This window comes from Capra hircus, chromosome 8, assembly GCF_001704415.2.
Source record: "Capra hircus breed San Clemente chromosome 8, ASM170441v1, whole genome shotgun sequence".
NCBI classification, from domain to species: domain Eukaryota; kingdom Metazoa; phylum Chordata; class Mammalia; order Artiodactyla; family Bovidae; genus Capra; species Capra hircus.
In genome coordinates this window covers 108748507-108771137 of record NC_030815.1, presented here as the reverse complement: position 1 = coordinate 108771137, position 22631 = coordinate 108748507, and positions in this window count along the sequence as shown.

The window sequence follows — 22631 nt, the reverse complement described above, 5'->3', positions numbered from 1 at the left end:
AAGCAGAAACTCAGACCTGGTTTCCCTGGTAAGCGGGGATAGTCACATTATACAGCCCTGGCAGGTTTCTTGGATGTTTTAGGTTTGACCTGAGTTTTGTTTTAATGAAGGGGTTGCAGTCTAAACTCATTTCCTTTCCTGAGTGCTATACAGAGGGCCCTGACATCCTGCTGGATGGAAGATGGTAGAAACATATTAGGCAATCAAAATGTAAACGTTTCCACTTAAAGAACAAATTGTGGAGCACGTAGGGGACTTGAGATCCATCACATTGGAATTCAGCAGCAAGGGTGAAAGATCCAGGGTATGGTAATAAGTTGCAGAGCCAGAGGATGTCTGAGGAATGGTGATTTAATTAAAGATACCGGGATAGGGTTCTTCCCCCCAACTGCTGCTGACACAGGCAAGGGACCAGGGCTCTGGAGGACAGGTGACAACCAGCGCCGTGCACGGGGGCTCCCGGGGAGAGCTGCAGAGACTTCTCCTCTGAACTCTCTTCTGGCTGAAAAATCTTAGAGCCAGTTCATGCATTTACGATGGCACAGACGCCAGGCTGGACATATAAAGAGTGGAGAGGACCAGGTGTGAGTGCCGGGAAACGGGGCCGCCTGGGAGCACATGCTCCTTCATGTGGCCTTCATGGAGTACAGTTCCGGCTCTTGGTGGCCTGTGGCTCTTTTCATCTTTTGAGGGAGGCTGGGCATCAGAATGTCAGCGTGAAAGAGGTTGACTTATAAATACTAGGAAAAGTAAAGAAACAAAAAAATTCTGCGGTCCACATCTGTTAGGCAAATAAATCTTGTATTTCTGTTTGGAAATTCAGAATTTATTCAAATGTCACTTACTCTGGAAAGCCTCTGTATTAGTTTGCTAGGGCTCCCAAAACAAGGGGCCACCTGCTGGGTGGCTGGAAGCAACGGACAATTTTTCCTCTCACAGTTTTGGAGGCTGGAAGTCTGGAGTCAGGGTATTGGAAGAGCCATGGTCACTCTGAAACCTGCAGAGGAATCCTTCCTTACCTCTTTCTAGGTTCTGGTACTTACTAGGTTCTCTGGCAATCCGGTGTTAAGACTGAGTTCAAACCCTCTAATGGGCTTCCCTGGTGACTCAGACTGTAAAGAATCCGCCTGCAATGTGGGAGAGCTGGGTTCGATCCCTGGGTCAGGAAGAGGCCCTGGAGGAGGGCCTGGCTACCCACTCCAGTATTCTTGCCTGGAGGACCCCGCGGACGGAGGGGCCTGGTCGTCTACAGGCCGTGGGGTCACCAGGAGTCTCACGCGGATGAAGTGACTGAAGCACACACACACACATGGGCATCACAAACGCCTTAGGAGAAGGCGCTCTGGGAGGCTTACATAGGATTTAGTAGGTTGGGAGGGGATGTGGGGCATAGAGAGGCCAAACCAAAGCCTCAGGAACGAGTTTTAAGGATGGGTAGGAAGTTGATGGGACTTGAAGCCACGTTTTCTTGATTACAGAGAACCTGGTGATGGGACTTGAAGCCACGTTTTCTTGGTTACAGAGAACCTGAGGGGGCTTCCCTGGAGGCTCAGTGGTAAAGAATCTGCCTGCCAACGCAGGAGACTGGGGTCCAGCCCCTGGGTCGGGAAGATCCCCGGTGGAAGGAAATGGCAAACCACTCCAGTATTCTTGCCTGGAGAATCCCATGGACAGAGGAGCCTGCTGCATTCCCCCAACTCCTCCGCCACAGCCCTCTCTGCGTGGACCGGCTCTTCACACATCTGTACTATCACCCGGAAAACATCGTCCTGGCATTTCGGTAAACTCTAGGAGACCGTCTTGGTCCTGACTGCCCCAATGCTGGGGTCCTGTAAAAGTCTAGCCCTCTGCCCAAGAAATGTGCGTATGTTTACTCTATATTCTCAGATCCCCTAAACCAGTGTTGGGTCTCTCTAATTCCTTGGTTACCCTGGGGGAGACAGATCCAAGGACACCTTTCTCAGACACGTCAATAATGTGTAACTCATTTAATTTGTTTCACTTCACATCTTTTCTCTTCTTCCAATTTGGGTCATCATTTTTTATTTCAACATTAAGAGTGAGGGGAAACTTATAAAATCAAATTCAGAGATTCTTTACATGGGGCCTAGTAGGATTCTGACTGACATGTATCATTTCCTTCGTTTACCAAGGTAAGACACAAATCACATTGGTTCTAACAACACCTGTGGCTTTGTAAAATACAGAAATAAATGATACGTTCATAGCACATTATAGTCCTTGTCGACACGCTGAAATAGCACTGATGCACATGACTCCAACATTACAGTGGTCCTTACAGAATTATGTTAACTCATGTGACAACGAAGAAGCACACGCATTACTATATGGCAGAATCTTAAACTATTTTAGTGAATGTATTTTTATATGATTGCTTTCTTCTGTGATTATATCTATTTCATTTGCCAGAAAAAAATTATACGACCACCTTTGAAATGGCACAAAATGAGTATTAGTTTCCTATAGAATGTCAGACAGGCCCTTGTGCCTCTTCTGATGATCTGATTCTATAGTTTTCATCTTTCCTTGACTTTGAGCTGTTTTCCAGCTCTGAAAGTTGAGAAAAAGGAGAGTACGAGAAATGATTCTTGTCCGCAGAGGTAAAATTTGTCCTATCGAAGATACAGTTGATCCCCACTCTCTCCCTGGCCGCTCTACTTCCTGCCCTCCCCAGTTATGAGCAGGGCTTGCATGTATCAGCACAGTTACTTTAGCAAATGTGCCAGTTGCCCATATATGTTTCTGCTCTTTGAATTCTCTCTTTGAACTGGTTTGTGACACTTTCCTGATTTCATTCATCCATCAGTTAAATAAAAACTATAAAGCACATTCATACTGTAAAATTATTTTGCAATCTGGTGTATGCTTGTAAAAACATTATCCTGAGAAGGTGCATCTATCGGCATCACATGGCACAGCACAACAAAGGGTAAAAACTCCGGCATGTAATCCCTCATCCTTGGGTGCCTTCTGGTCCTAGACTTTCAGTACTCAAAAGCCTTTTCTTCTGAGGTTCTGTGCCATTGTTGAAGCAACACAAGGGAATGGTCATAGCAGCAAGGAAGAGCAGGGTGGATAAATCGTACTAGCGTTTCCTTACGTCAGTCTCCCATGGCAATAGAAATAAAAACAGAAAATAAATAAGTGGGACTTAATCAAACTTGAAAGCTTTTGTATAGCACCACAGCAGGCATGCTCAGTCGTGCCCAACTCTTTGCAACCCCGTGGACTGTAGCCCACCAGGCTCCCCCGTCCACGGGATTCTCCAGCAAGAGTACCGAAAGGGTGAGCCCCTCAGTCGTGTCCAACTCTTTGTGACCCCGTGGACTGTGCCTGCTAGACTACTCTGTCCATGGAATTCTCCAGGCAAGAATACTGGAGTGGGTAGCCGTTCCCTTCTCCAGGGGGTCTTCCTGACCCAGGAAGATCAGGAAAGGCAGTTACAGACAGAACGTCCCTGAGTGCTTGTTTGTTTAGGCTGAGTGGGCATTTGGCTTTTTACTGCGGCTGTCGTTTTACTCAGCAGGGCTGTGGCAGGGAACTGTCAAGCTGGTTCCCTATTGTACACGTCGGTGTAGCTGTGTTGTTGCGTATTTTTTTTTTTTTTTAATCACAAGTCTGGGCCTCCTGGTAATAGACTAAACATGAGCTGCTGCTTGCCTTCTTCCCTCTGTGGATGTCATCAGTGTAATCAGGGAACAGGTGGGTGCAGGCGATTAATGGGGTGGCAGGGGAGGAGGAGAGGGGGGATCCACTCAAGAGGGTGGGGAGTTCATTTGACCCTACAGCTCAGAGGCGGTGTCTCTTCCTACAAGACTGCCGCAGCAGTTATCGGTGGGAACAGCCTTGCTCAAGCCTCTCAGTCTCATTTCCAGTCCGGGCATGCTTGAGAAGCCATTACCATATTTATAGAGCTACCTGGCCCCACGGCACACGCATGAGAGGGTTAGAAAGACCTATCTATTTTTCCAGCTGTGCTGCTGTCCTCGGTGGTGAGGCTGACAGGGGAGAAGGGAGGGCTGGATCCCAACATTACAAGGAGGCAGAGGATTAGGCCGGAGAGAAGGCACAGACTGGGCCTCTTGCTTGCCTCTTCCAACCAGTTGGACGAGCCAGTGTGGCTAGCCTTGCAGCTGTCAACCCCGAGAAAAGAAGCATGGTGGGCCGCTGGTTCGGGAGAGCACTGTAAGGAGCTCGTCTCCCTGGCTGCTCCATCTTCACCTGCTCTCTTTCCTGAAATTCAAAGCTGCCAGCAGATGGGGGGGAGGAGGGGTAGGTAAGGAAGCAGTGAGGGAAAAGTGGACCGAGTATGAACTGAGAGTCAAAGAGATCTTATTTGCTGTATAACCTTGGGCAGAGTATCTAATTTCTCTGAGCCTCATTTCACTCATCTGCACAGAAGGGATAATAATGGATTTTTGGAAGGATTTAATTACAGACATGGTTGAATGTGTCTTAATAAATGCTCCCTTTCCTTCATCAGACCGTCCTGTCTCACACTGAAGTTTTGACTTGCATCACTGCGCTCTGCCATGCTTTGCTGTGGCGGTCAGAAACGCCTGTGTGAGTTTACCCGGCCCTCACCGCCCCATCCCCACAACACCTGTGCACTCTTGTGATTCCTCTGCGGTGCTTCTGTCTCTTTCTCTCTCACACACACAGAGACATATATACACACATACTAGTATTTTCATTCCGATCAACTGTGGCACATCTGCCCCGTTCTTTATACAACTTAGTGGGTTTGGCAACCACAAAAGCCTTTCTGAGTCTCGGGATAGCAGTCGCAACTAAGGGTGCTGGGACATTTCTGACTGTCTCTTGGCACCTTGCGTTCCCATGACCATCTGGCTATAATATCAAGGTTGCAATGAAAGCAATTGACAGCATGCTTTACCCCCTGCCTTTAGTCCAGCTGAAGGCCAAGTGTACCGGACTGCAATTGGGGGAAAAAAGAATTACTGGATGTTCTGATGGACTAGTGAGGAAGGGATAGCGAGCATCTTGAAGCAAACTCTTAGTTCTACAAAAACTTGAAAACCAAGCCACAAAAGCAAGTGTGCACTCACCAGGTCGGGACAATTTTTGAGCACGATTTACAGTCTCCCTTGCTTCTTTTTCTCATAAGGAGAACGGAGTCCAGAAGGGAGACTTTAATTTGCTGATTAAAAATGTTGAGTGAGGAGGCAAAAAGGAGAAGCCAGGCTGAGGGAGGGCTAAATATATTTTCAGAAGGAAAGGCGTGGTGCCACCTGGAGAACAACACACACAGGAGGGGAAGGCATCCAGAAAGGGTGTGGGAGAGGGGCTGAGCAGAAAGCTGGTGGTGCTGATGGCGCTGGGGTGATGTGATAACCGTGGCTGGGGAAAGGGCAGGAAAGGGAGAGAGTCACAGGAGTGTTCAGGAAGTTTTGCTGTGCAGTGTGACCATCTCATTTCCATCTCTTACCACTACAGCCTGTATTTCTCATCAGTCCTTTGGGAACTGGAAGTGAGTGTGTGTGTGTGTGTGTGTGTGTGTGTGTGTGAGAGAGAGTGTGAACTGCCATGACTGGACCTGAGGAGGCTGGATTGTAGGTGTGTCACTGGTGCCTATTACCAGATCAGCAGAGCCCTAGCCTTTACTGGCTTATCTGGCTGGACTCTAGAAGTGTGATGTCACACCTTACATTCATAAGAAAAGGAGAGAAGTGCCCACTTTAAGGGCAGCAGAGAGTCCTCTGCCTGCAGCTCACGAAGCTGTGCGCTGCTACAATGCTTTTGTCTAACAGAACCCACTCAGGGTGGCGAGCAGAGGAGACAGGGCAGCGCTGCTTTGGCTGCTGGAGCGCCAAGTCAGACCGGAGCCCACCCCGTCTCTTCGCGGCCGGGCAGGAGGTGGAATGGGAACCCCGTGCTTCAGAGTCTAATTGCCATGAACCCACCTCGGTCCACTCCCGTGATATACATAGGCAGCTGTAACGCCCCGTCTGTCCAAATATTTTGCTTTCTCAGACTCTGTTCAAACCCTCCCTCCCCCGTGAAGGATGTCTAGGAAACCCTTACCAAGCTTTTGCTTCTCTGAACAGCTAAAGAACGGCTGCTCCTTGGCCTCTGTGTCTCCTGTGATCTGACGCTCTCCTGGGGCCCTCTGTGTCCCAGATTCAGCCTAACTTCCCAGCCTCATGTCCAGTGACTACACTGCTCAAGGGTGATCCTTTTCCCTGAAAGTACTGCTTTCCCAAAAGAGGAATTCTGCTTCTTTGTCTTTACATAGATTCTCTTGCTAGTTCATTTTGAATAATGAATAATGAATTAGTGTAGGAATAAGACACATTTGTCTAAAATAACCTCAAATAACATTAACTGTGCATGTTTATAGCAGTTTATAGAGGTCATGTGACAGAATTAGTAACAAATGAGGCAAAGACCTTTAGTAGAGATTCGGTGATTATTCACGGGGATGTGGCAGTTGCACATTGGATGTCGCTGTAAATGAGTCTTTTAAAGATCACTCCAAAAGGCAGTACAGCAAATTCTGGGAAGTTGACATTGATGATACAGTTTTTGCATCTCTCTAAACCTCCCATAAAAACAGAGCTAGGATACGAAAACCAAACACACTGACAATATCTACGTTTCAAAAGCCTAAGGTATCCTTCAAACCTCGAGTTATAAGCAGATGTGGACAATCCACTGGCACTCAGAGATCTGCCTGGTATCAGAAACTGCGAGGCAGGATACAGGGGGGTGCAACAGACTCTCTGATAGCTCGAAAAGCAGGACAAGAGCCAAGTCTCCACCAGACGTTCAATAAAAAGCAGTCAGGAAGATATGGGACAGCAGCTTTAACTGCTGGGCTTTTGGACACTCCTGTACATGGTGAGGGCTTCCCTGGTGGCTCAGGCGCTAAAGAATCTGCCTGCAATGCAGAAGACCCGGGTTTGATCCTGGGGTTGGGAAGATCCCCTGGAGAAGGGAACGGCAATCCACTCTAGCATTCTTGCCCGGAGAATCCTATGGACAGAGGAGCCTGGTAGGCTACAGTCCATGTGGTCTCAAAGAGTCGGACACGACTGAGGGACTAACACACAGGCATATGCAGTGAGGTGCACTTATCCCTGGGGTAGCCTGTCAGGGCTCACTTGTAGTCTGAATTCAGTGGTCTGTTACTGGTGTCTCAGATGGTAAAGAATCCGCTTGCAGTGTGGGAGACCTGGGTTCAATCCCAGGTGGGGAAGATCCCCTAGAGGAGGGCATGGCAACCCACTCTAACATTCTTGCCTAGAGAACCCCCATGGGCAGAGGGACTAGCAGGTTACAACTCATGGAGCTGCAGAGTCGGACAAGACGGAGTGGCGAAGCACAGCTCAAGCACAGCAGCTTGGCTCTGCTCGAGGGCGGAATCTCACGTGGGTGGGAGACTGCTGGAAACAGAATCCAGGTTAGGCTGGCCAGAGCCGATGCAGCAGAGAGAGTGTTAGACAACGGCAGGAGAGAGCAACGACCTCAGAAACCAGGTCACATCATGAAGCAATGCATGAAGCTAGAACGTCTGTCACGATCCATTTACTCCTTCCCAAAGCTCAGGAAAACTAATCTCACATAACAATTAGCAGCAGAAAGGGATCAAGTCTGAGTTTACTACAAATGTACTGATAAAGAATAAGGAGATAAAGGAGGAAAATAGTATCTCCAATGACAATGAAAATACACTGTAAAATATAGCTGCAAAACTGATCAAAACTGTAGCCTAAAATTTCAATGAATTAAATGACACTTGTTCCTTGGAAGAAAAGCTATGTCAAACCTCAACACCGTATTAAAAAGCAGAGATATCACTTTGCCAACCAAGGTCTATGTAGCCAGAGCTGTGGTTTTTCCAGTAGTCATGTATGGATGTGAGAGTTGGACCATAAAGAAGACTGAGAGCTGAAGAACTGATGCTTTTGAATTGTGATGGTGGAGAAGACTCTTGAGAATCTCTTGGTCTGCAAGGGGATCAAACCAGTCAATCCTAAAGGAAATCAGCCCTGAAAATTCACTGGAAGGACTGCTGGAGAAACTTCGGCCACCTGATGAGAAGAGCTGACTCACTGGAAAAGACCTTGATGCTGAGAAAGATTGAAAGTAAAAGGAGAAGGGGGCAACAGATGATGCAATAGTTAGAGAGCATCACTAACTATATGAACATGAATTTGAGCAAACTCCAGAAGACAGTGGAGGACAGAGGAGCTTGGCATGCTACAGTCAGCCCATGGGTCAGACAGGGCTTAGCAACTGAACAGTAATGAAAAAAATTTTTTTTCAAAATATACTAAAATAAATGAAAATAATGATGGGGAAATGAAAAAAAATCAATCTGTAAAACAAAAACTAAGTAATGAATTTAATAGAACTCAAAAAAGAATTAGAAGAAAAAAATTCTCAAAGATAAAGATTAAACTGAAAAGAACTCAAGACTGAATAAAAACATCAGAAAACGTCATATTTTCTTTCCTTGAGTATCTTAAATATGTCACTATATTGTCTCTGAATATAAAGTGTTGCTGTCAAGTCAGATGACCGTCACATTTTCTTGCCTCTTTAAGTAGCCTAGTCCTTTGGCCTGGGTGCAGAAAGTATTTTTTTAGAATGTTTTGGTGCTGGTCATTCTAGGTCATTTTGCTTGGGTACATGGTGTTCTGAATAAAGACTGAATAAAAACATCAAGAAATAAAAATGAAAAGAAGTAAAATTTAAACATCAAACCAAATGAGAAAAAAGATCAAAGTGATTTTTGAGAGTAATTGACAGAAATAAAAGGTAAAGAACAACATATATAATACAAATTCAGAAAGAACACCAAAGTAATGGGATTAAAAAAAACCAAAAAGAACAGTTTAAAACAACTTTGCTAGATGAAAAAAAGTAAGATTTGACAGCACATACTGGAAAGGAACAGCATGTACCCAAGCAAAATGCCCTAGAATGACCAGCTCCGAAACATTCTAAAAAATACTTTGTGCGCCCAGGCCAAAGGACTAAGGCACTTAAGAAGGCAAGAACATTTGATGGTCATCTGACTTCTTGACAGCAACACTTTATATCCAGAGACAATAGAGTGACATATTTAAGATACTGAAGGAAAGAAAACATGAGTCATATATTATAAATCCAGCCAAACTTACATTCATATATAAAGACTGCAGACAAACTGCTATCAACAAGCGAGAACTCAGAAAATATTGTTCCCAGGAGCCTTTACTGAGTTAAACTACAAGTGAGTGAAAATGACTGGAGAGACATTGACGTAAGGCCCGGTGGGGAGCGTTAAATATATATCTACCTGTAGAACTACATATGAATGATGTTATAGGGAGAAGGCGCAGGCTACAACATCTATAGCACTGAAATTTTAGGAATAGGGCTACTACGTTTTAAAAGGGGGAAAGCATGAAAAGGATGGATTCAGCTTATGATTACTTTAGAGGTATTAACTAGAAATAAAAGGATATTGCTCCAAATCAATTCCTGGGATAGAAGGTGGTAAAGAAAGGGTACTAGCAAATTTCAGTATTATTTACAGAAGCAAGCCAATAGGTGGATACTGGGGCTTCCCAGGTGGCTCAGTGGCGAAGAATTGGCCTGTCAGTATAGGAGACACAAGGGATTTGATCTCTTGGGTTTGATCCCTGGGTCAGGAAGATCCCCTGGAGTAGGAAACAGCAACCCACTCCAGTATTCTTGCCTGGAGAATCCCATGGACAGAGGAGCCCGGTGGGCTACAGTCCATGGGGTCACAAAGAGTCGGACATGACTGAGCACTCACATACTCAAAGGTGGATGAAAGTGAAGGTGAAGGTCGTTCAGGCATCCGACTCTTGGCGACGCCATGGACTGTCCCGTCCATGGAATCCTCCAGGCCTGAATACTGGAGTGGGTAGCCTTTCCCTTCTCCAGGCGATCTTCCCAACCCAGGAATGGAACCAGGGTCTCCTGCATTGCAGGTGGATTCTTTCCCAAATGAGGTATCAGATGGATACTGGAAGTCTTATATAAAAGTGTTGATGTAAAGATAGAAATAAAGAAAAGAGACCACATTATGAAGGACCGTTTGTATAAAAAGTAGTTGTATATTTATAAATATAACATTAAACAATATGTCAGAGGATGAATATAAAAAAGCATATTAATAAATGCAATGAGCTTAATTCACCTGTTTAAAACAATCAGATTCTCTAACAAAAAAAGTTCTATATACTGTTATAAAAATTATATATATATATACACACACACATACACATATATAAACCCTTAAACTATAAGACATAGGTTAAAAATAAAAGGGTCAGAAAATATATACCAGCAAAATGAAAATAAATCAGAGGATATTTTCCTTATCCCCAAAAGAAACCCATACCCATTAGCAGCCAACTCCCATTTCTTTCAATACTCCTAGTTCAGGCAACCACTTCTCTAGTTTCTATTCATAGATTTTCCTAACCTGTTTCATATCAGTGGAATCATACAGATGTCCTCTTTTGTGACTGCCTTTATGCACTGAACATAATGTTGTCAAGACTCACTCATGTTATAGCATCTACCAACCTCAGTCCTTTTGATTGATAATTCTTTGCCTTGATGGTTGCTCAGCTCTGTGAAACACACTAGAAACCATTGAATTCTAGAACTTTAAATGGGTAAGTTATTTGGTATGCAAACTGTATCTCAATAAATAAATAATAAAATTAAATTAAGGTTCATAATATTCATATCAGAAAAGGCAGGATCAAGATAGTGTGACCAGGAGTGTCCCGTTCGTTTGGACTTTCTTTTTTTTTTTTTAACATTGAAAGTTTCACATCCTGGGAAGTCCCTGGGCAAACTGGGATGTTGGTCACTGTTAATCGATACCAGTGATATTTAAAGGAGATAGAAAATATTTATAATGTTAAATTTTATAAAGTCCAATGAAGATAGAGTAATTATTTATATTCATGCATACAAAGCCACAGCCAAGATAGGAGATATACTAAAGAATAGACTCTCAGGGCGATAGCTAACATTCTTGGCTCAACTCAAGACAATGAAGTGGACAAGATTTGATAGAATTCAAAAGGCCTAAATAGCACAATGAATAAAATAGATTTTTGAATCTCAGTAATTGAGAATACAGATTATTTTCAAATGTGTATACTGAATTGACAACTCATTCAGTTGTCCATATTTTGGGATACACATACAAACACACACACAAACACACACACACACACACACACACACACACACACACACACCCCTCAATAAAGTCCAAAGAATAGGAATAACAAACATTTATGAGGATATTTAATGAAAGAAGAAACTATAAAAAATTGTAAAAAGTTTTCTCTGGTAGAGGAATATTTTTAACTGTTCCTAAAAATATCTTGGGGAAAGTAAAATGCAATTATAAAATTATTTTAAAATAATAATAATGAAAATATAGCATGTAAAATCTATGGAATAAAAAGAAATATCTGTCAGAGGAAAAAAGTCATATAAATAAAATGTAAAAGATGAAAACAAATGAATAAAATACCCAAATCAATAAAGCTAGGAAAAACTTGAGCAAAGTAAACTGAAAGAAATTAGGAGGAAGGTAGGAGTTAATGGAATGCTTCTGCTGCTGCTGCTAAGTCGATTCAGTCGTGTCCGACTCTGTGACCCCATAGACGGCAGCCCACCAGGCTCCCCTGTCCCTGGGATTCTCCAGGCAAGAACACTGGAGTGGGTTGCCATTTCCTTCTCCAATGCATGAAAGTGAAAAGTGAAAGTGAAGTCGCTCAGTCGTGTCTGACTCTTTGCGACCCCATGGACTGCAGCCTACCAGGCTCCTCCATCCATGGGATTTTCCAGGCAAGAGTACTGGAGTGGGTGCCATTGCCTTCTCCAAGTTAATGGAATAGAAAACTTTAATAAGTAAATCCAAAAGCTGGTGCTTTGAAAAAATATCAGTAAAATAAGCCACTGGCAAATCTGATCAAGAAACTGACGGCAGAAAACATAGACACATAGATAACACCCCAGAAACCCCCTTGAGGACTCCCTGCCCTTGTGAGGAACACCATGGTGTGAAGAACTCCGAAGCCCTCGCTCAGGTATCTGCTAACTCAAGACAGGAGTGAGATGCGCCGCAGAGAACAGCGCTCACCTTTGTCGTCTCTCTGCCTCTTAGAGTCTGCATGGGTTTTGCTCCTGTCTCATGCTGCTTCACACTTAGTGTACAATTTAACCCCTTCTACGTAATTAGCAACCACCAGTACCGTCATGATGGAAGCAATCTAGTCCTAGTATGTGAATGTATACTCTATTTTACAGAAAAATTCAGAGAAATCACATCAGCCAGTATCCAGCAGTCTGCTCGCTCCCGTTTCCTAGGACTCCCTTTTCGAATGCTCTTCTTTCTACCTTCCGTCCTGCTTTCCTTTTTGTTATCGCGAGAGCTCCAGATTTGTCTCCCCATGTGATAAAGGTAGCATCAACCTTGCTAGTGCGTCTTCATGCCCACTTGATAATGCTGACGTGTCAAAATTTACACTTATTTTCTCCAAAAAGATATTATTTATCTTTCGTAGCTTCTATTACATTTAAAAACATTGTTATGCTTTTAAGATGCAAGTCACTGCGTGCGTGACAGATATCAACAGGACAAGGTCTAGGCAAGGTACAGTAAGATAAAAATTGCTGATAAGGATATGCTGTGGAAAATAAAAGTTAAACTCAGAATTACCACATAATCTAACGATTACTTTTCTCAGTAAATATCCAAGAGAAATGAAAACATATATCCACATAGAAACTTACTTGTGGGTCAATATTTAGAGCAACAGTATCATAATAGTTAAAAGGCAGAAACAAACTCCCATCCACAGGGAATAGGTTAATAAAACATGGTATGTCCATATAATGAAATATTATTCAGCCCCAATATGAACAAATATTGCTACATACATAGAGGAACCTCTAAAACAGAAGCTAGTCACAAAAAGCTCACCTGTAACACGATTCATTTTGCAGGATAATGTGTGTGCATGCTCAGCCGCTCAGTCATGTCCAGCTCTTTGCAATCCCATGGACTGTAGCCCACCAGGCTCCTCCATGGGATTTTACAGGCAAGAATATGGGAGTGGGTAGCCATTCCCTTCTCCAGGGCATCTTCTCGACCCAAGGATCAAACCCGGGTCTCCTGCATTGCAGGCAGATTCTTTACCATCTTAGCCCCTAGGGAAGCCCCTGAATGCCGTTAAAAGCAGGCCTGAGATGACAGCTTGCTTGCAGGTGATGACCCCAGTGATCAGGAGTAAGGCACTGGGAAGTCATTAGGAATGCAGAGAAAACCATGCTACTTGTGGAATTAAGTTGGCTACTGCTTCCAAAGCTTGATGCTCCAATTCACTAGGAACTCTTGAAAAATCTTGAAATGAACCTCAGAACTGCCAGACCAAGGACAACAAAGGAGGTGTTTATCCTTCCAGTAGTTAAGGGGCCCTTCAGTCACTAATTCACTTGCACTTCTAGGCTGCACATATTTGAGCATCCATCAGGTTCCCAAGGTTATCCATTACCTGGTGACAAAGAAGCCCAGGAGATGAGAGATATTAATAAATGGCACAGGCTAGCAGATGTCATTGTACCTGCATTCAGCTGTAATGAGATGAGACCAGGATGAGACTCGTCTCTGTGGCTGACACTGAGGAGGAAGAGGTGTGGTGGAAAGGATTTGTTGCCCAAGTGATGCTCAGTTCAGTTCAGTTCAGTTTAGTCACTCAGTCGTGTCTGACTCTTTGCGACCCTGTGAACTGCAGCACGCCAGGCCTCCCTGTCCATCACCATCTCCTGGAGTTCACTCAGACTCACGTCCATTGAGTCCATGATGCCATCCAGCCATCTCATCCTCAGTTCCCCTTCTTCTCCCAGAGCCTACCCACACTCATGTCCATTGAATTGATTAGTATTCAGCAAATATGCTGCCACCCATTGCCATCCCACCTTTCAGAGTACTTTAATGTACACCATCTGTGCATGAATAGCCCAAGTTTAGTCTCCTTTGAGACTCCTCACCCTTACAATTAAAGGGACTCCTTAAATGCTCGCATTGAGACCTCTGGCTGTCAGAGCCTGGATTGACTTCACAGTTAGAAGACCAGAAGGTGCCATTTCTTTTGTAAGTGAAAGTTGCTTAGTCATGTCCAACTCTTTGCAACCCCGTGGACTATACAGTCAGAATTCTCCAGGTAAAGATCTAGTGATAATCTTTCTTATTTTGAAAAATTTCACTAAAAGCATCCATTACACATATGCATTTACAGATGAATATCATGCTCATCCCTCTACATTTGTGTTTTTGTGCTTTTATCAGTTTTAAAGGATATTCACTCTTTCAGTAAATATGTGAGTGTAATTCACTGGGCACCAGACACAGAAAAGCAGTGGCCAGCGCAGGAGACAGGAGGGATTTACTTACAGTCCTGAAGAGAACTCAGACTTGAGCACACAGTTCCAAGTTCCAGGAAGCTGTGGGGGCACCTCAGTGAGACCGTACTCAACTTTGGGAATTCAGGAAATCAGGGGAGACTCTTTTAAGAAAATGATGTAATAGACCCATTTCGGAGGTCAAAGCGACGGTTCACCAAGAAGGCTTAAAGGGTATATGGGCAGCAAGGACTCTGTCTAGCAAGTAAGCAGGATGGATGTTATCATTGCCATTTGCAGATGAGGAAACTGAGGCTCAGAGAGGTGAGATGACTTCCTCAAGATTGCATTGGTTAAAGTGACCCAGTTTAACAGAAACCTCAAAGAATTTTTGCTTTATGAGAGCCTTTTGAGCAAACAGTGCTCCTCAAGATGAAATAGGATTTAATTACGGTTGCATTAGATATAGAAATCACCTCCTGGCTAACTCAGCCAGGGGCCTGATTATGATATCAATGGCAAGGCACCTGGGTGTAACACACCATCTGGGACTGAAGCTGGCGGGTGAGTCTATCAAATTTTTGATTGAAATCCTCTTTCCTTGCATTAGTTTCCACTATCTCTGTCCATTGGAAATTCAAGCCATTAGGAAAACCCAATTAAGTCTTCAGAAGCTAAAATATCCCTGCTCTGACCTCCAGGAGGCCACAGCTTCACAAAACATTGTCTGCCGGGGATCTTGTAGGTTAGCATGTTTACTCCACTTTAGTGGTCATCAGTCCGAGAAAGGCCTCCGTGTCGGAGTGCTAGGTCCTGGGTGAGAGAAACTCATGTTGAGAGTGCCCACAGAGAACAAGATAGGCTCATGGTTCAAATGTAATTGTACAGGAGCCATGTTCAAATGTCTTTAAAAAAAAAATACAGCAGTGGGGAAGAAAGGGCTCATTCAGTGGATCTCAGAGGCAGAATGAGACCAATGGTTGGAGCTGCTGGGAAATCAGTTTTGACTCTGTATCTGCAGACCCACTGGGCCTTGCTACTGCAGTGTGGGACACGGGCACAGAGGGCTGTCTGTTTTGGGAAAGGTGTAGGAGAGAGTGGGCTAACAGCTTGCAGATACCTGTGAAGGGGAGTTTCATGCTGGATAGAAAGGGAAGCTAGAAATCCTTTAAGAAAACGTCCACCCTGGTAGTCGTTTTGTCTGTGGAGTGATTGCCCGAAAGACAAGGAGCTAATGTACCTTCATCTGGTTTTAATCCCTCCAGATTACTTACTGTGCCCTTCACGCCCTGTGACTATCCCTGAACCCTTCCTAGGGCATGTCATAAATGCTGGTACTTCCGGAAGTTGCCAGAATATTATACACGTTAAAATGTATATATCCTATATCACACCATCCTGAAATCTTTAAAAGTGCCAATATATGACACTTATGTATGTGACAAAGTGTGATCTTGTGGGTTAAACAAGTGCTGTCTGTATTCCCAGGGACTGTACGCTAACAAGACCTTTTTCTTTCTCAAGATTTCAAAGCACAAGCTTTTATTTTTGTAATCAGATTCTGCTCTTTAAATTTTTGAAATTTATCTTTTTAAATTTTTATTGGAGTGTAGTTGATTTACAATGTTGTGTTTCTGCTACATAGCATGAATCAATTATATATATATCTATAAAATATATATATATTGACTCTTTTTTAGATTTTGTTCCCATATAGATCATTACACAGTACTGAGTAGAGTTCCCTGTGATAAAGAGTAGGTTCTTATTACTCATCTGTTTCAGCAGTGTGTAAATGTCAATCGCAGTCTCCCAGTTTATCCCTCCTCCTTCTTCCCTGTTGGTAACCATAAGTTTTGTTTTGTACGTCTGTGACTCTATTACCGTTTTGTAAATAAGTTCATTTGTACCAGTGTTTTTAGATTCCACACATAAGTGATGTCATATGGTATTTGTTTTTCACTGGGTGACTTCACTCGGTATGACAGTCTCTAGCTTCACCCATGTCACTACAAATGGCATTATTTCAGTATTTTATTTGGCTGAGTAATATTCCTTTGTATATACGTACCACATCTTCTTTATCCATTCCTTTGTGAATGGACATTTAGGTTGTTTCCATGTTTCCTGGCTATTGTAAATACTGCTGCAGTGAACAGTGGGGTATATGTTTCTTTTCAAATCACGATTTTCTTCTGAGATATGTCTGGAGTGGGATTGCTGGGTCATATAGCAGCTCTGTGTTTGCTTTGTTAAGGAACTAACATACTGTTCTCCATAGTGGCTCCACGAGTCTACATTCCCACCAACAGTGCAGAGGGTTCCCTTTTCTCCACACCCTCTTCAGCATTTATTGTTTGCAGATTTTTGTTGACAGGTGTGAAGTAATACTCCATTGTAGTTTCAGTTTGCATTTCTCTAATAATTAGTGATGTTGAGCATCTTTTTGTGTGCATCTAACAGAGATCTTCAATGCCTTCATCCCCAAAGGGAGAAGCACAGACTTATGAATCAAAACAGCTCAATGCTTTTAATCATGGCGAGTGGATGTTAGGTGTCAGGATACCTGGGTTTTAGCTCTAGAACTCCACCTCAGAAAATATGTGATCATGTGAAAAGATCAGCTCTGCTGGAGAAAGAGAAGAGGACAGGCCGAGTGGCAAGCACAGTGAATGATAGGAATGAGAACTTCTTCCAGTTTGGATGGAGAAAAAGGAATGTCATGGGGACATGGTGGAAATTAGTCTTGAGAGGTGGGTTAGAGTCAAAATATGAAATGTGAACGTCTACTACTGTGGGCAAGAATCCCTCAGAAGAAATGGAGTAGCCATCATGGTCAACAAAAGAATCCGAAATGCAGTACTTGGATGCAGTCTCAAAAATGACAGAATGATCACTGTTCGTTTCCAAGGCAAACCATTCTACATTACAGTAATCCAAGTCTATGCCCCAACCAGTAATGCTGAAGAAGCTGAAGTTGAACAGTTCTATGAAGACCTACAAGACCTTCTAGAACTAACACCCAAAAAAGATGTCCTTTTCATTATAGGGGACTGGAATGCAAAAGTAGGAAGTCAAGAAACACCTGGAGTAACAGGCAAATTTGGCCTTGGAGTACAGAATGAAGCAGGGCAAAGGCTAATGGAGTTTTCCCAACAGAATGCACTGGTCATAGCAAACACCCTCTTCCAACAACACAAAAGAAGACTCTACACATGGACATCACCAGATGGTCAATACTGAAATCAGACTGATTATATTCTTTGCAGCCAAAGATGGAGAAGCTCTATGCAGGCAGCAAAAACAAGACCAGGAACTGACTGTGGCTCAGATCATGAACTCCTTATTGCCAAATTCAGACTTAACTTGAAGAAAGTAGGGAAAACCACTAGACCATTCAGGTATGACCAAATTAAATCCCTTACAATTATACAGTGGAAGTGAAAAATAGATTCAAGGGATTAGATCTGATAGGCAGAGTGCCTGAAGAACTAAGGACGAAGGTTCATGACGTTGTATAGGAGGCAGGGATCAAGACCATCCCCAAGAAAAAGAAATGCAAAAAGGCAAAATGGTTGTCTGAGGAGGCCTTAAAAATAGCTGTGAAAAGAAGAGAAGCCAAAAGCAAAGGAGAAAAGGAAAAATATACCCATTTGAATGCAGAGTTCCAAAGAAAAGCAAGGAGAGATAAGAAAGCCTTCCTCAGGGATCAATGCAAAAAAAATAGAGAAAAACAATAGAATAGGAAAGACTACGGATCTCTTCAAGAAAATTAGAGACACCAAGGGAACATTTCATGCAAAGATGGGCTCAATAAAGGAAAGAAATGGTAGGGACCTAACAGAAGCAGAAGATATTAAGAAGAGGTGGCAGAAGAACTGAACAAAAAAGATCTTCATGACCCAGATAATCACAGTGGTGTGATCACTCACCTAGAGCCAGACATCCTGGAATGTGGAGTCAAGTGGGCCTTAGGAAGCATCACTATGAACAAAGCTAGTGGAGGTGATGGAATCCCAGTGGAGCTATTTTAAATCCTGAAAGATGATGCTGTGAAAGTACTGCACTCAATATGCCAGCAAATATGGAAGACTCAGCATGGCCATAGGACTGGAAAAGGTCAGTTTTCATTCCAGTCCCAAAGAAGGGCAATGCCAAAGAATGCTCAAACTACTGCATAATTGCACTCATCTCACATTCTAGCAAAGTAATGCTCAAAATTCTCCAAGCCAGGCTTCAATAATTCATGAACCATAAACTTCCAGATATTCAAGCTGGATTTAGAAAAGGCAGAGGAACCAGAGATCAAATTGCTAACATTCGTTGGATCATCAGAAAAGCAAGAGAGTTCCAGAAAAACATCTACTTCTGTTTTATTGACTATACCAAAGCCTTTGATTGTGTGGATCACAGCAAACTGTGGAAAATTCTGAAAGAAATGGAAATACCAGACCACCTGATCTGCCTCCTGAGAAATCTGTATGCAGGTCAAGAAGCAACAGTTAGAAATGGGCATGAAACAACAGACTGGTTCCAAATTGGGAAAGGAGTACGTCAAGGCTGTATGTTGTCACCCAGCTTATTTAACTTATATGCAGAGTACATCATGAGAAACACTGGGCTGGATGAAGTGCAAGCTGGAATCAAGATTGCCAGGAGAAATATCAATAACCTCAGATATGCAGATGACACCACCCTTATGGCAGAAAGTGAAGAGGAACTAAAGAGCCTCTTGATGAAAGTGAAAGAGGAGAGTGAAAAAATTGGCTTAAAATTCGACATTCAGAAAACTAAGATCATGGCATCTGGTCCCATCACTTCATGGCAAATAGAAGGGGAACTGCAAGGAGATCCAACCAGTCCATCCTAAAGGAAATCAATCCTGAATATTCATTGGAAGGACTGATACTGAAGCTAAAAGTCCAATACTTTGGTTACCTGATGCAAAGAACTGGCTCATTTGGAAAGACCCTGATGTTGGGAAAAGCTGAAGGTCGGAAAAGGGGACGACAGAGTATGAGATGGTTGGATGGCATCACTGACTCAATGGAGATGAGTTTGAGTAAACTCCAGGAGTTGGTGATGGACAGGAAAGCCTGGCATGCTCCAGCCCATGGGGTTGCAGAGTCAGATGTGACTGAGTGAATGAACTGAACTGAACTGAACTGAGGAAAAGTACTGATGGTCTCATGAAGTAATTTGACTTTGGCCTGTTATAAAATGTGTTTTCTTGAGGATTTTCTACAAGGGAACAGCACAATTAGAGCAGCACTTAACAAAACGAAAACTTACAAAGTGGAGGACAGATTTTCTTTGACAAAGACTGAGATCTGAGAGATAATTAGGTGGCCCCACCCCAGTTGAGGGGTGGTAAGGACCCAACCTAGGACAGGGAAAGTATCGGAGACAGTGACAATGTATTTGGGAGTGAAGGTTCACAGAACTTGGAGTAACTAACTGCTCAAGGGAGGCAAGACCCAGATAATAGTTACATGCCACTCTGGGATGGTCAATCTAGATTTTCAGGAGCATTTTTGGAAGGAAGTAGAGTAGACTGGCTAAGAACACTGCATTGGCATCAAACTTATCCTTAGTTGGCTCCTGACCCTGCCATTTAATAAACAAGAAATCAGCTGTGTCCCCTTTCAGAGTCTCTATTGCTTCATCTGTAAAACAGAAATGGCAGTATTAGCAAGTTCATAAGATTGCTCTGAGGAGTCAATGGAAAAAAATCCTTAAGAAATTTAGCAAAGTATCCAGTTCATGGGAAAATGATCAATAAACATTACATATAGTTATTAATTATTCCATGATTGATGAAAGGTAAAATGGGTTGGAAGGTGATATTTTCTGGAAGTCAGATTTGCTTAGGGAAAATTTGGGAGGTTTTTCTTTTTTTTCCTGTCTTTTGCAGCTGGAGTAATGTTTCTGTTGCTTCCATGGGATGATAAAACCAAGGGTTTGAACCTCATAAGGTGTTTCTATCTTTGCTTCAGCTTTTCTCTTTGTGCAGGTTTTGTTCTTTTGGAAGGCTTTATCCTTATCAGTGAAGCAAGGTTGGAAGCAGTTTGTGACCAAGCAACTCAGCTTTATCAACAAAGACAGACTAGCTCCCTGGAGCACCATTTAAGCTTTTTCAAGAAAAATCCTGGATTGGCTTTATTTGGCCAGATCACTCCTGGAACCGTCAGCTTCAGCCAGGAGCTGGGTAGTGGGTTCAAACCCGCGCTCCTACTACTTGGTTGGAGTCGGGGAAGCAGCGTTACAACAATGATGAGTCTGTTTGCACACCTGTTGATTTTGCTGAGCTGGCTACATAATTTCGCCTCAAGGCTTTTCTCATGCCCTAAGGACAGAGTTGTCTATACTTTTTTGCTTGGCACAGAAACTGGAAAATGTGGAGTGCTACCCCACTGCCCCTTCCTTCTGCCCCCTACAGCGCTCCCATTGCAGGCTCAGTTGGCCAGATAACACCCCACATACTTGAGTGTTGAGCTGTGCTACTTGGGGCATGCTGTTTTTGCCTGGGCTAACCACCGCTTGAGATTCTGGGCAGAGCTATGAATGAACACATTTCAAATGCTATCAATATTTTATGAATTTCCATCCACTTGCTTTAATGGGGAACTGTAAAAGCATTTAGCCATATTACACCCCATCTCTCAGGCACTGCATTATTCCAACAGAGCTGTTTTATTAGCGTCAACCACCGAGGTTATTGGGATGGCTTTATCCCTCTTTCCCCAGGTTTGTTCATCTGCATATATATGTAAGTCCGTTTGCCTGTCTACCAAGCTTTCTTAATTTATTAAATAAGGTTGACCACTAGCAAAGAGAACACGGTTTTGGTAATGAAGCATGTGCACACGCACCCACACGGGTACGCGGTCATACACACACACACTGGTGCACTAAGGGAGGTTCCATCGCCTGGCCCTGCGTGTCTAGACTTGAACTTTACAAGGACTCTTGGTTTCATGGACTCCCCTGGGTTCTTTTCTGGAGCATTTACTCCTTTGTCTCCTGAGGATAAAACTTCTCGGGGAAGCATCTAACCTGAAGTTTAAATATTTGAATTTAATGGTGAAGTGTCCAGGCATCAAAGTCAGAGGGACGACTGGCTTCACAGCTCAGCTCCACGACTTACCTTTATGATCTTGGGCAAATCAGTTGACTTGGCAGAGCCCTCTCTGTCAAAGGGAGACTTCAGGAGTCACCTTTCAGGAAGGGGTGAAGAGCAAGTTGGGGAGCCTGTGAATGTGCACCGAGACAAAGCTGCCTGGCAAACAGGAAGTGGAGGGGCTTGGGGCTTTCTCTCTTTCCACTTCCGGATATTGAGAGTTTCTGGGCTAGAATATGCATTCGTTTCTGGAGATGGCATCTGCCTGCAGGGTATTCCTGAGCTCAGCCTCCCTCCCATCACAGATTATCCCTCCATCAAAAATCCTGGCCCTCTGGACCTCACCCCACCACCATCCACTCTGAGAACCCTTCCTTGGGCCCCTCAGACGAGGTTAGAGCCCTTTCTTTGAGCTTTCCCGTCACCACCCACCCTGTCTCCATATTACAACATTTATCTCACTCTGTTATAATGGTCTTTTCCCTTCCAGACGACCAACTCTTTGTGGTCAGAGTGCAGGCATTATTTCTTAGCACAACCAACAAAGCCCCTGGGGATCTGAGCTCTACCACCCTCATCTCCCAGAAGGCTTCTAACCACTGCTGTCTGCTTCTCTGTCCATGGAGTCTAGCCACCATTGTGTTCAACACCTTCTCTATGCCAGAGAGGGTTCTAACCACAGTGCCTGCAGTAACTCCTTCGATCCTTGCATCATCCTAATGAGACAGGGACTGCTCTGATCCCCATTGTACACATGAGGAAGCTGAGGCGCAGAGAAGGTAGGGACCTGTAGCACAGCCCCAGGGAGGAAGGAAGAGAGCCGGGCTTTCCCCTCTGGTGGTCTCATTCTGGAGACTGCGCACACCGCTGCGCCCTGCTGCTTACCCATCCTCTGTTCCATCCCGTCGCGCCCAGATGGGCCTCCACGTGGTCCTCCCGCCTGCGGTATTCACTGTCGGCTCTTTGCCTTTGCATACGCTACCCGCTTCTCATTGGAGTTCCTGTCTGCCTCCCTAACATTTCTTTTTTTTCTTCAGATTTTATTTTATTTTACTTTCAATATTGTATTGGTTTTGCC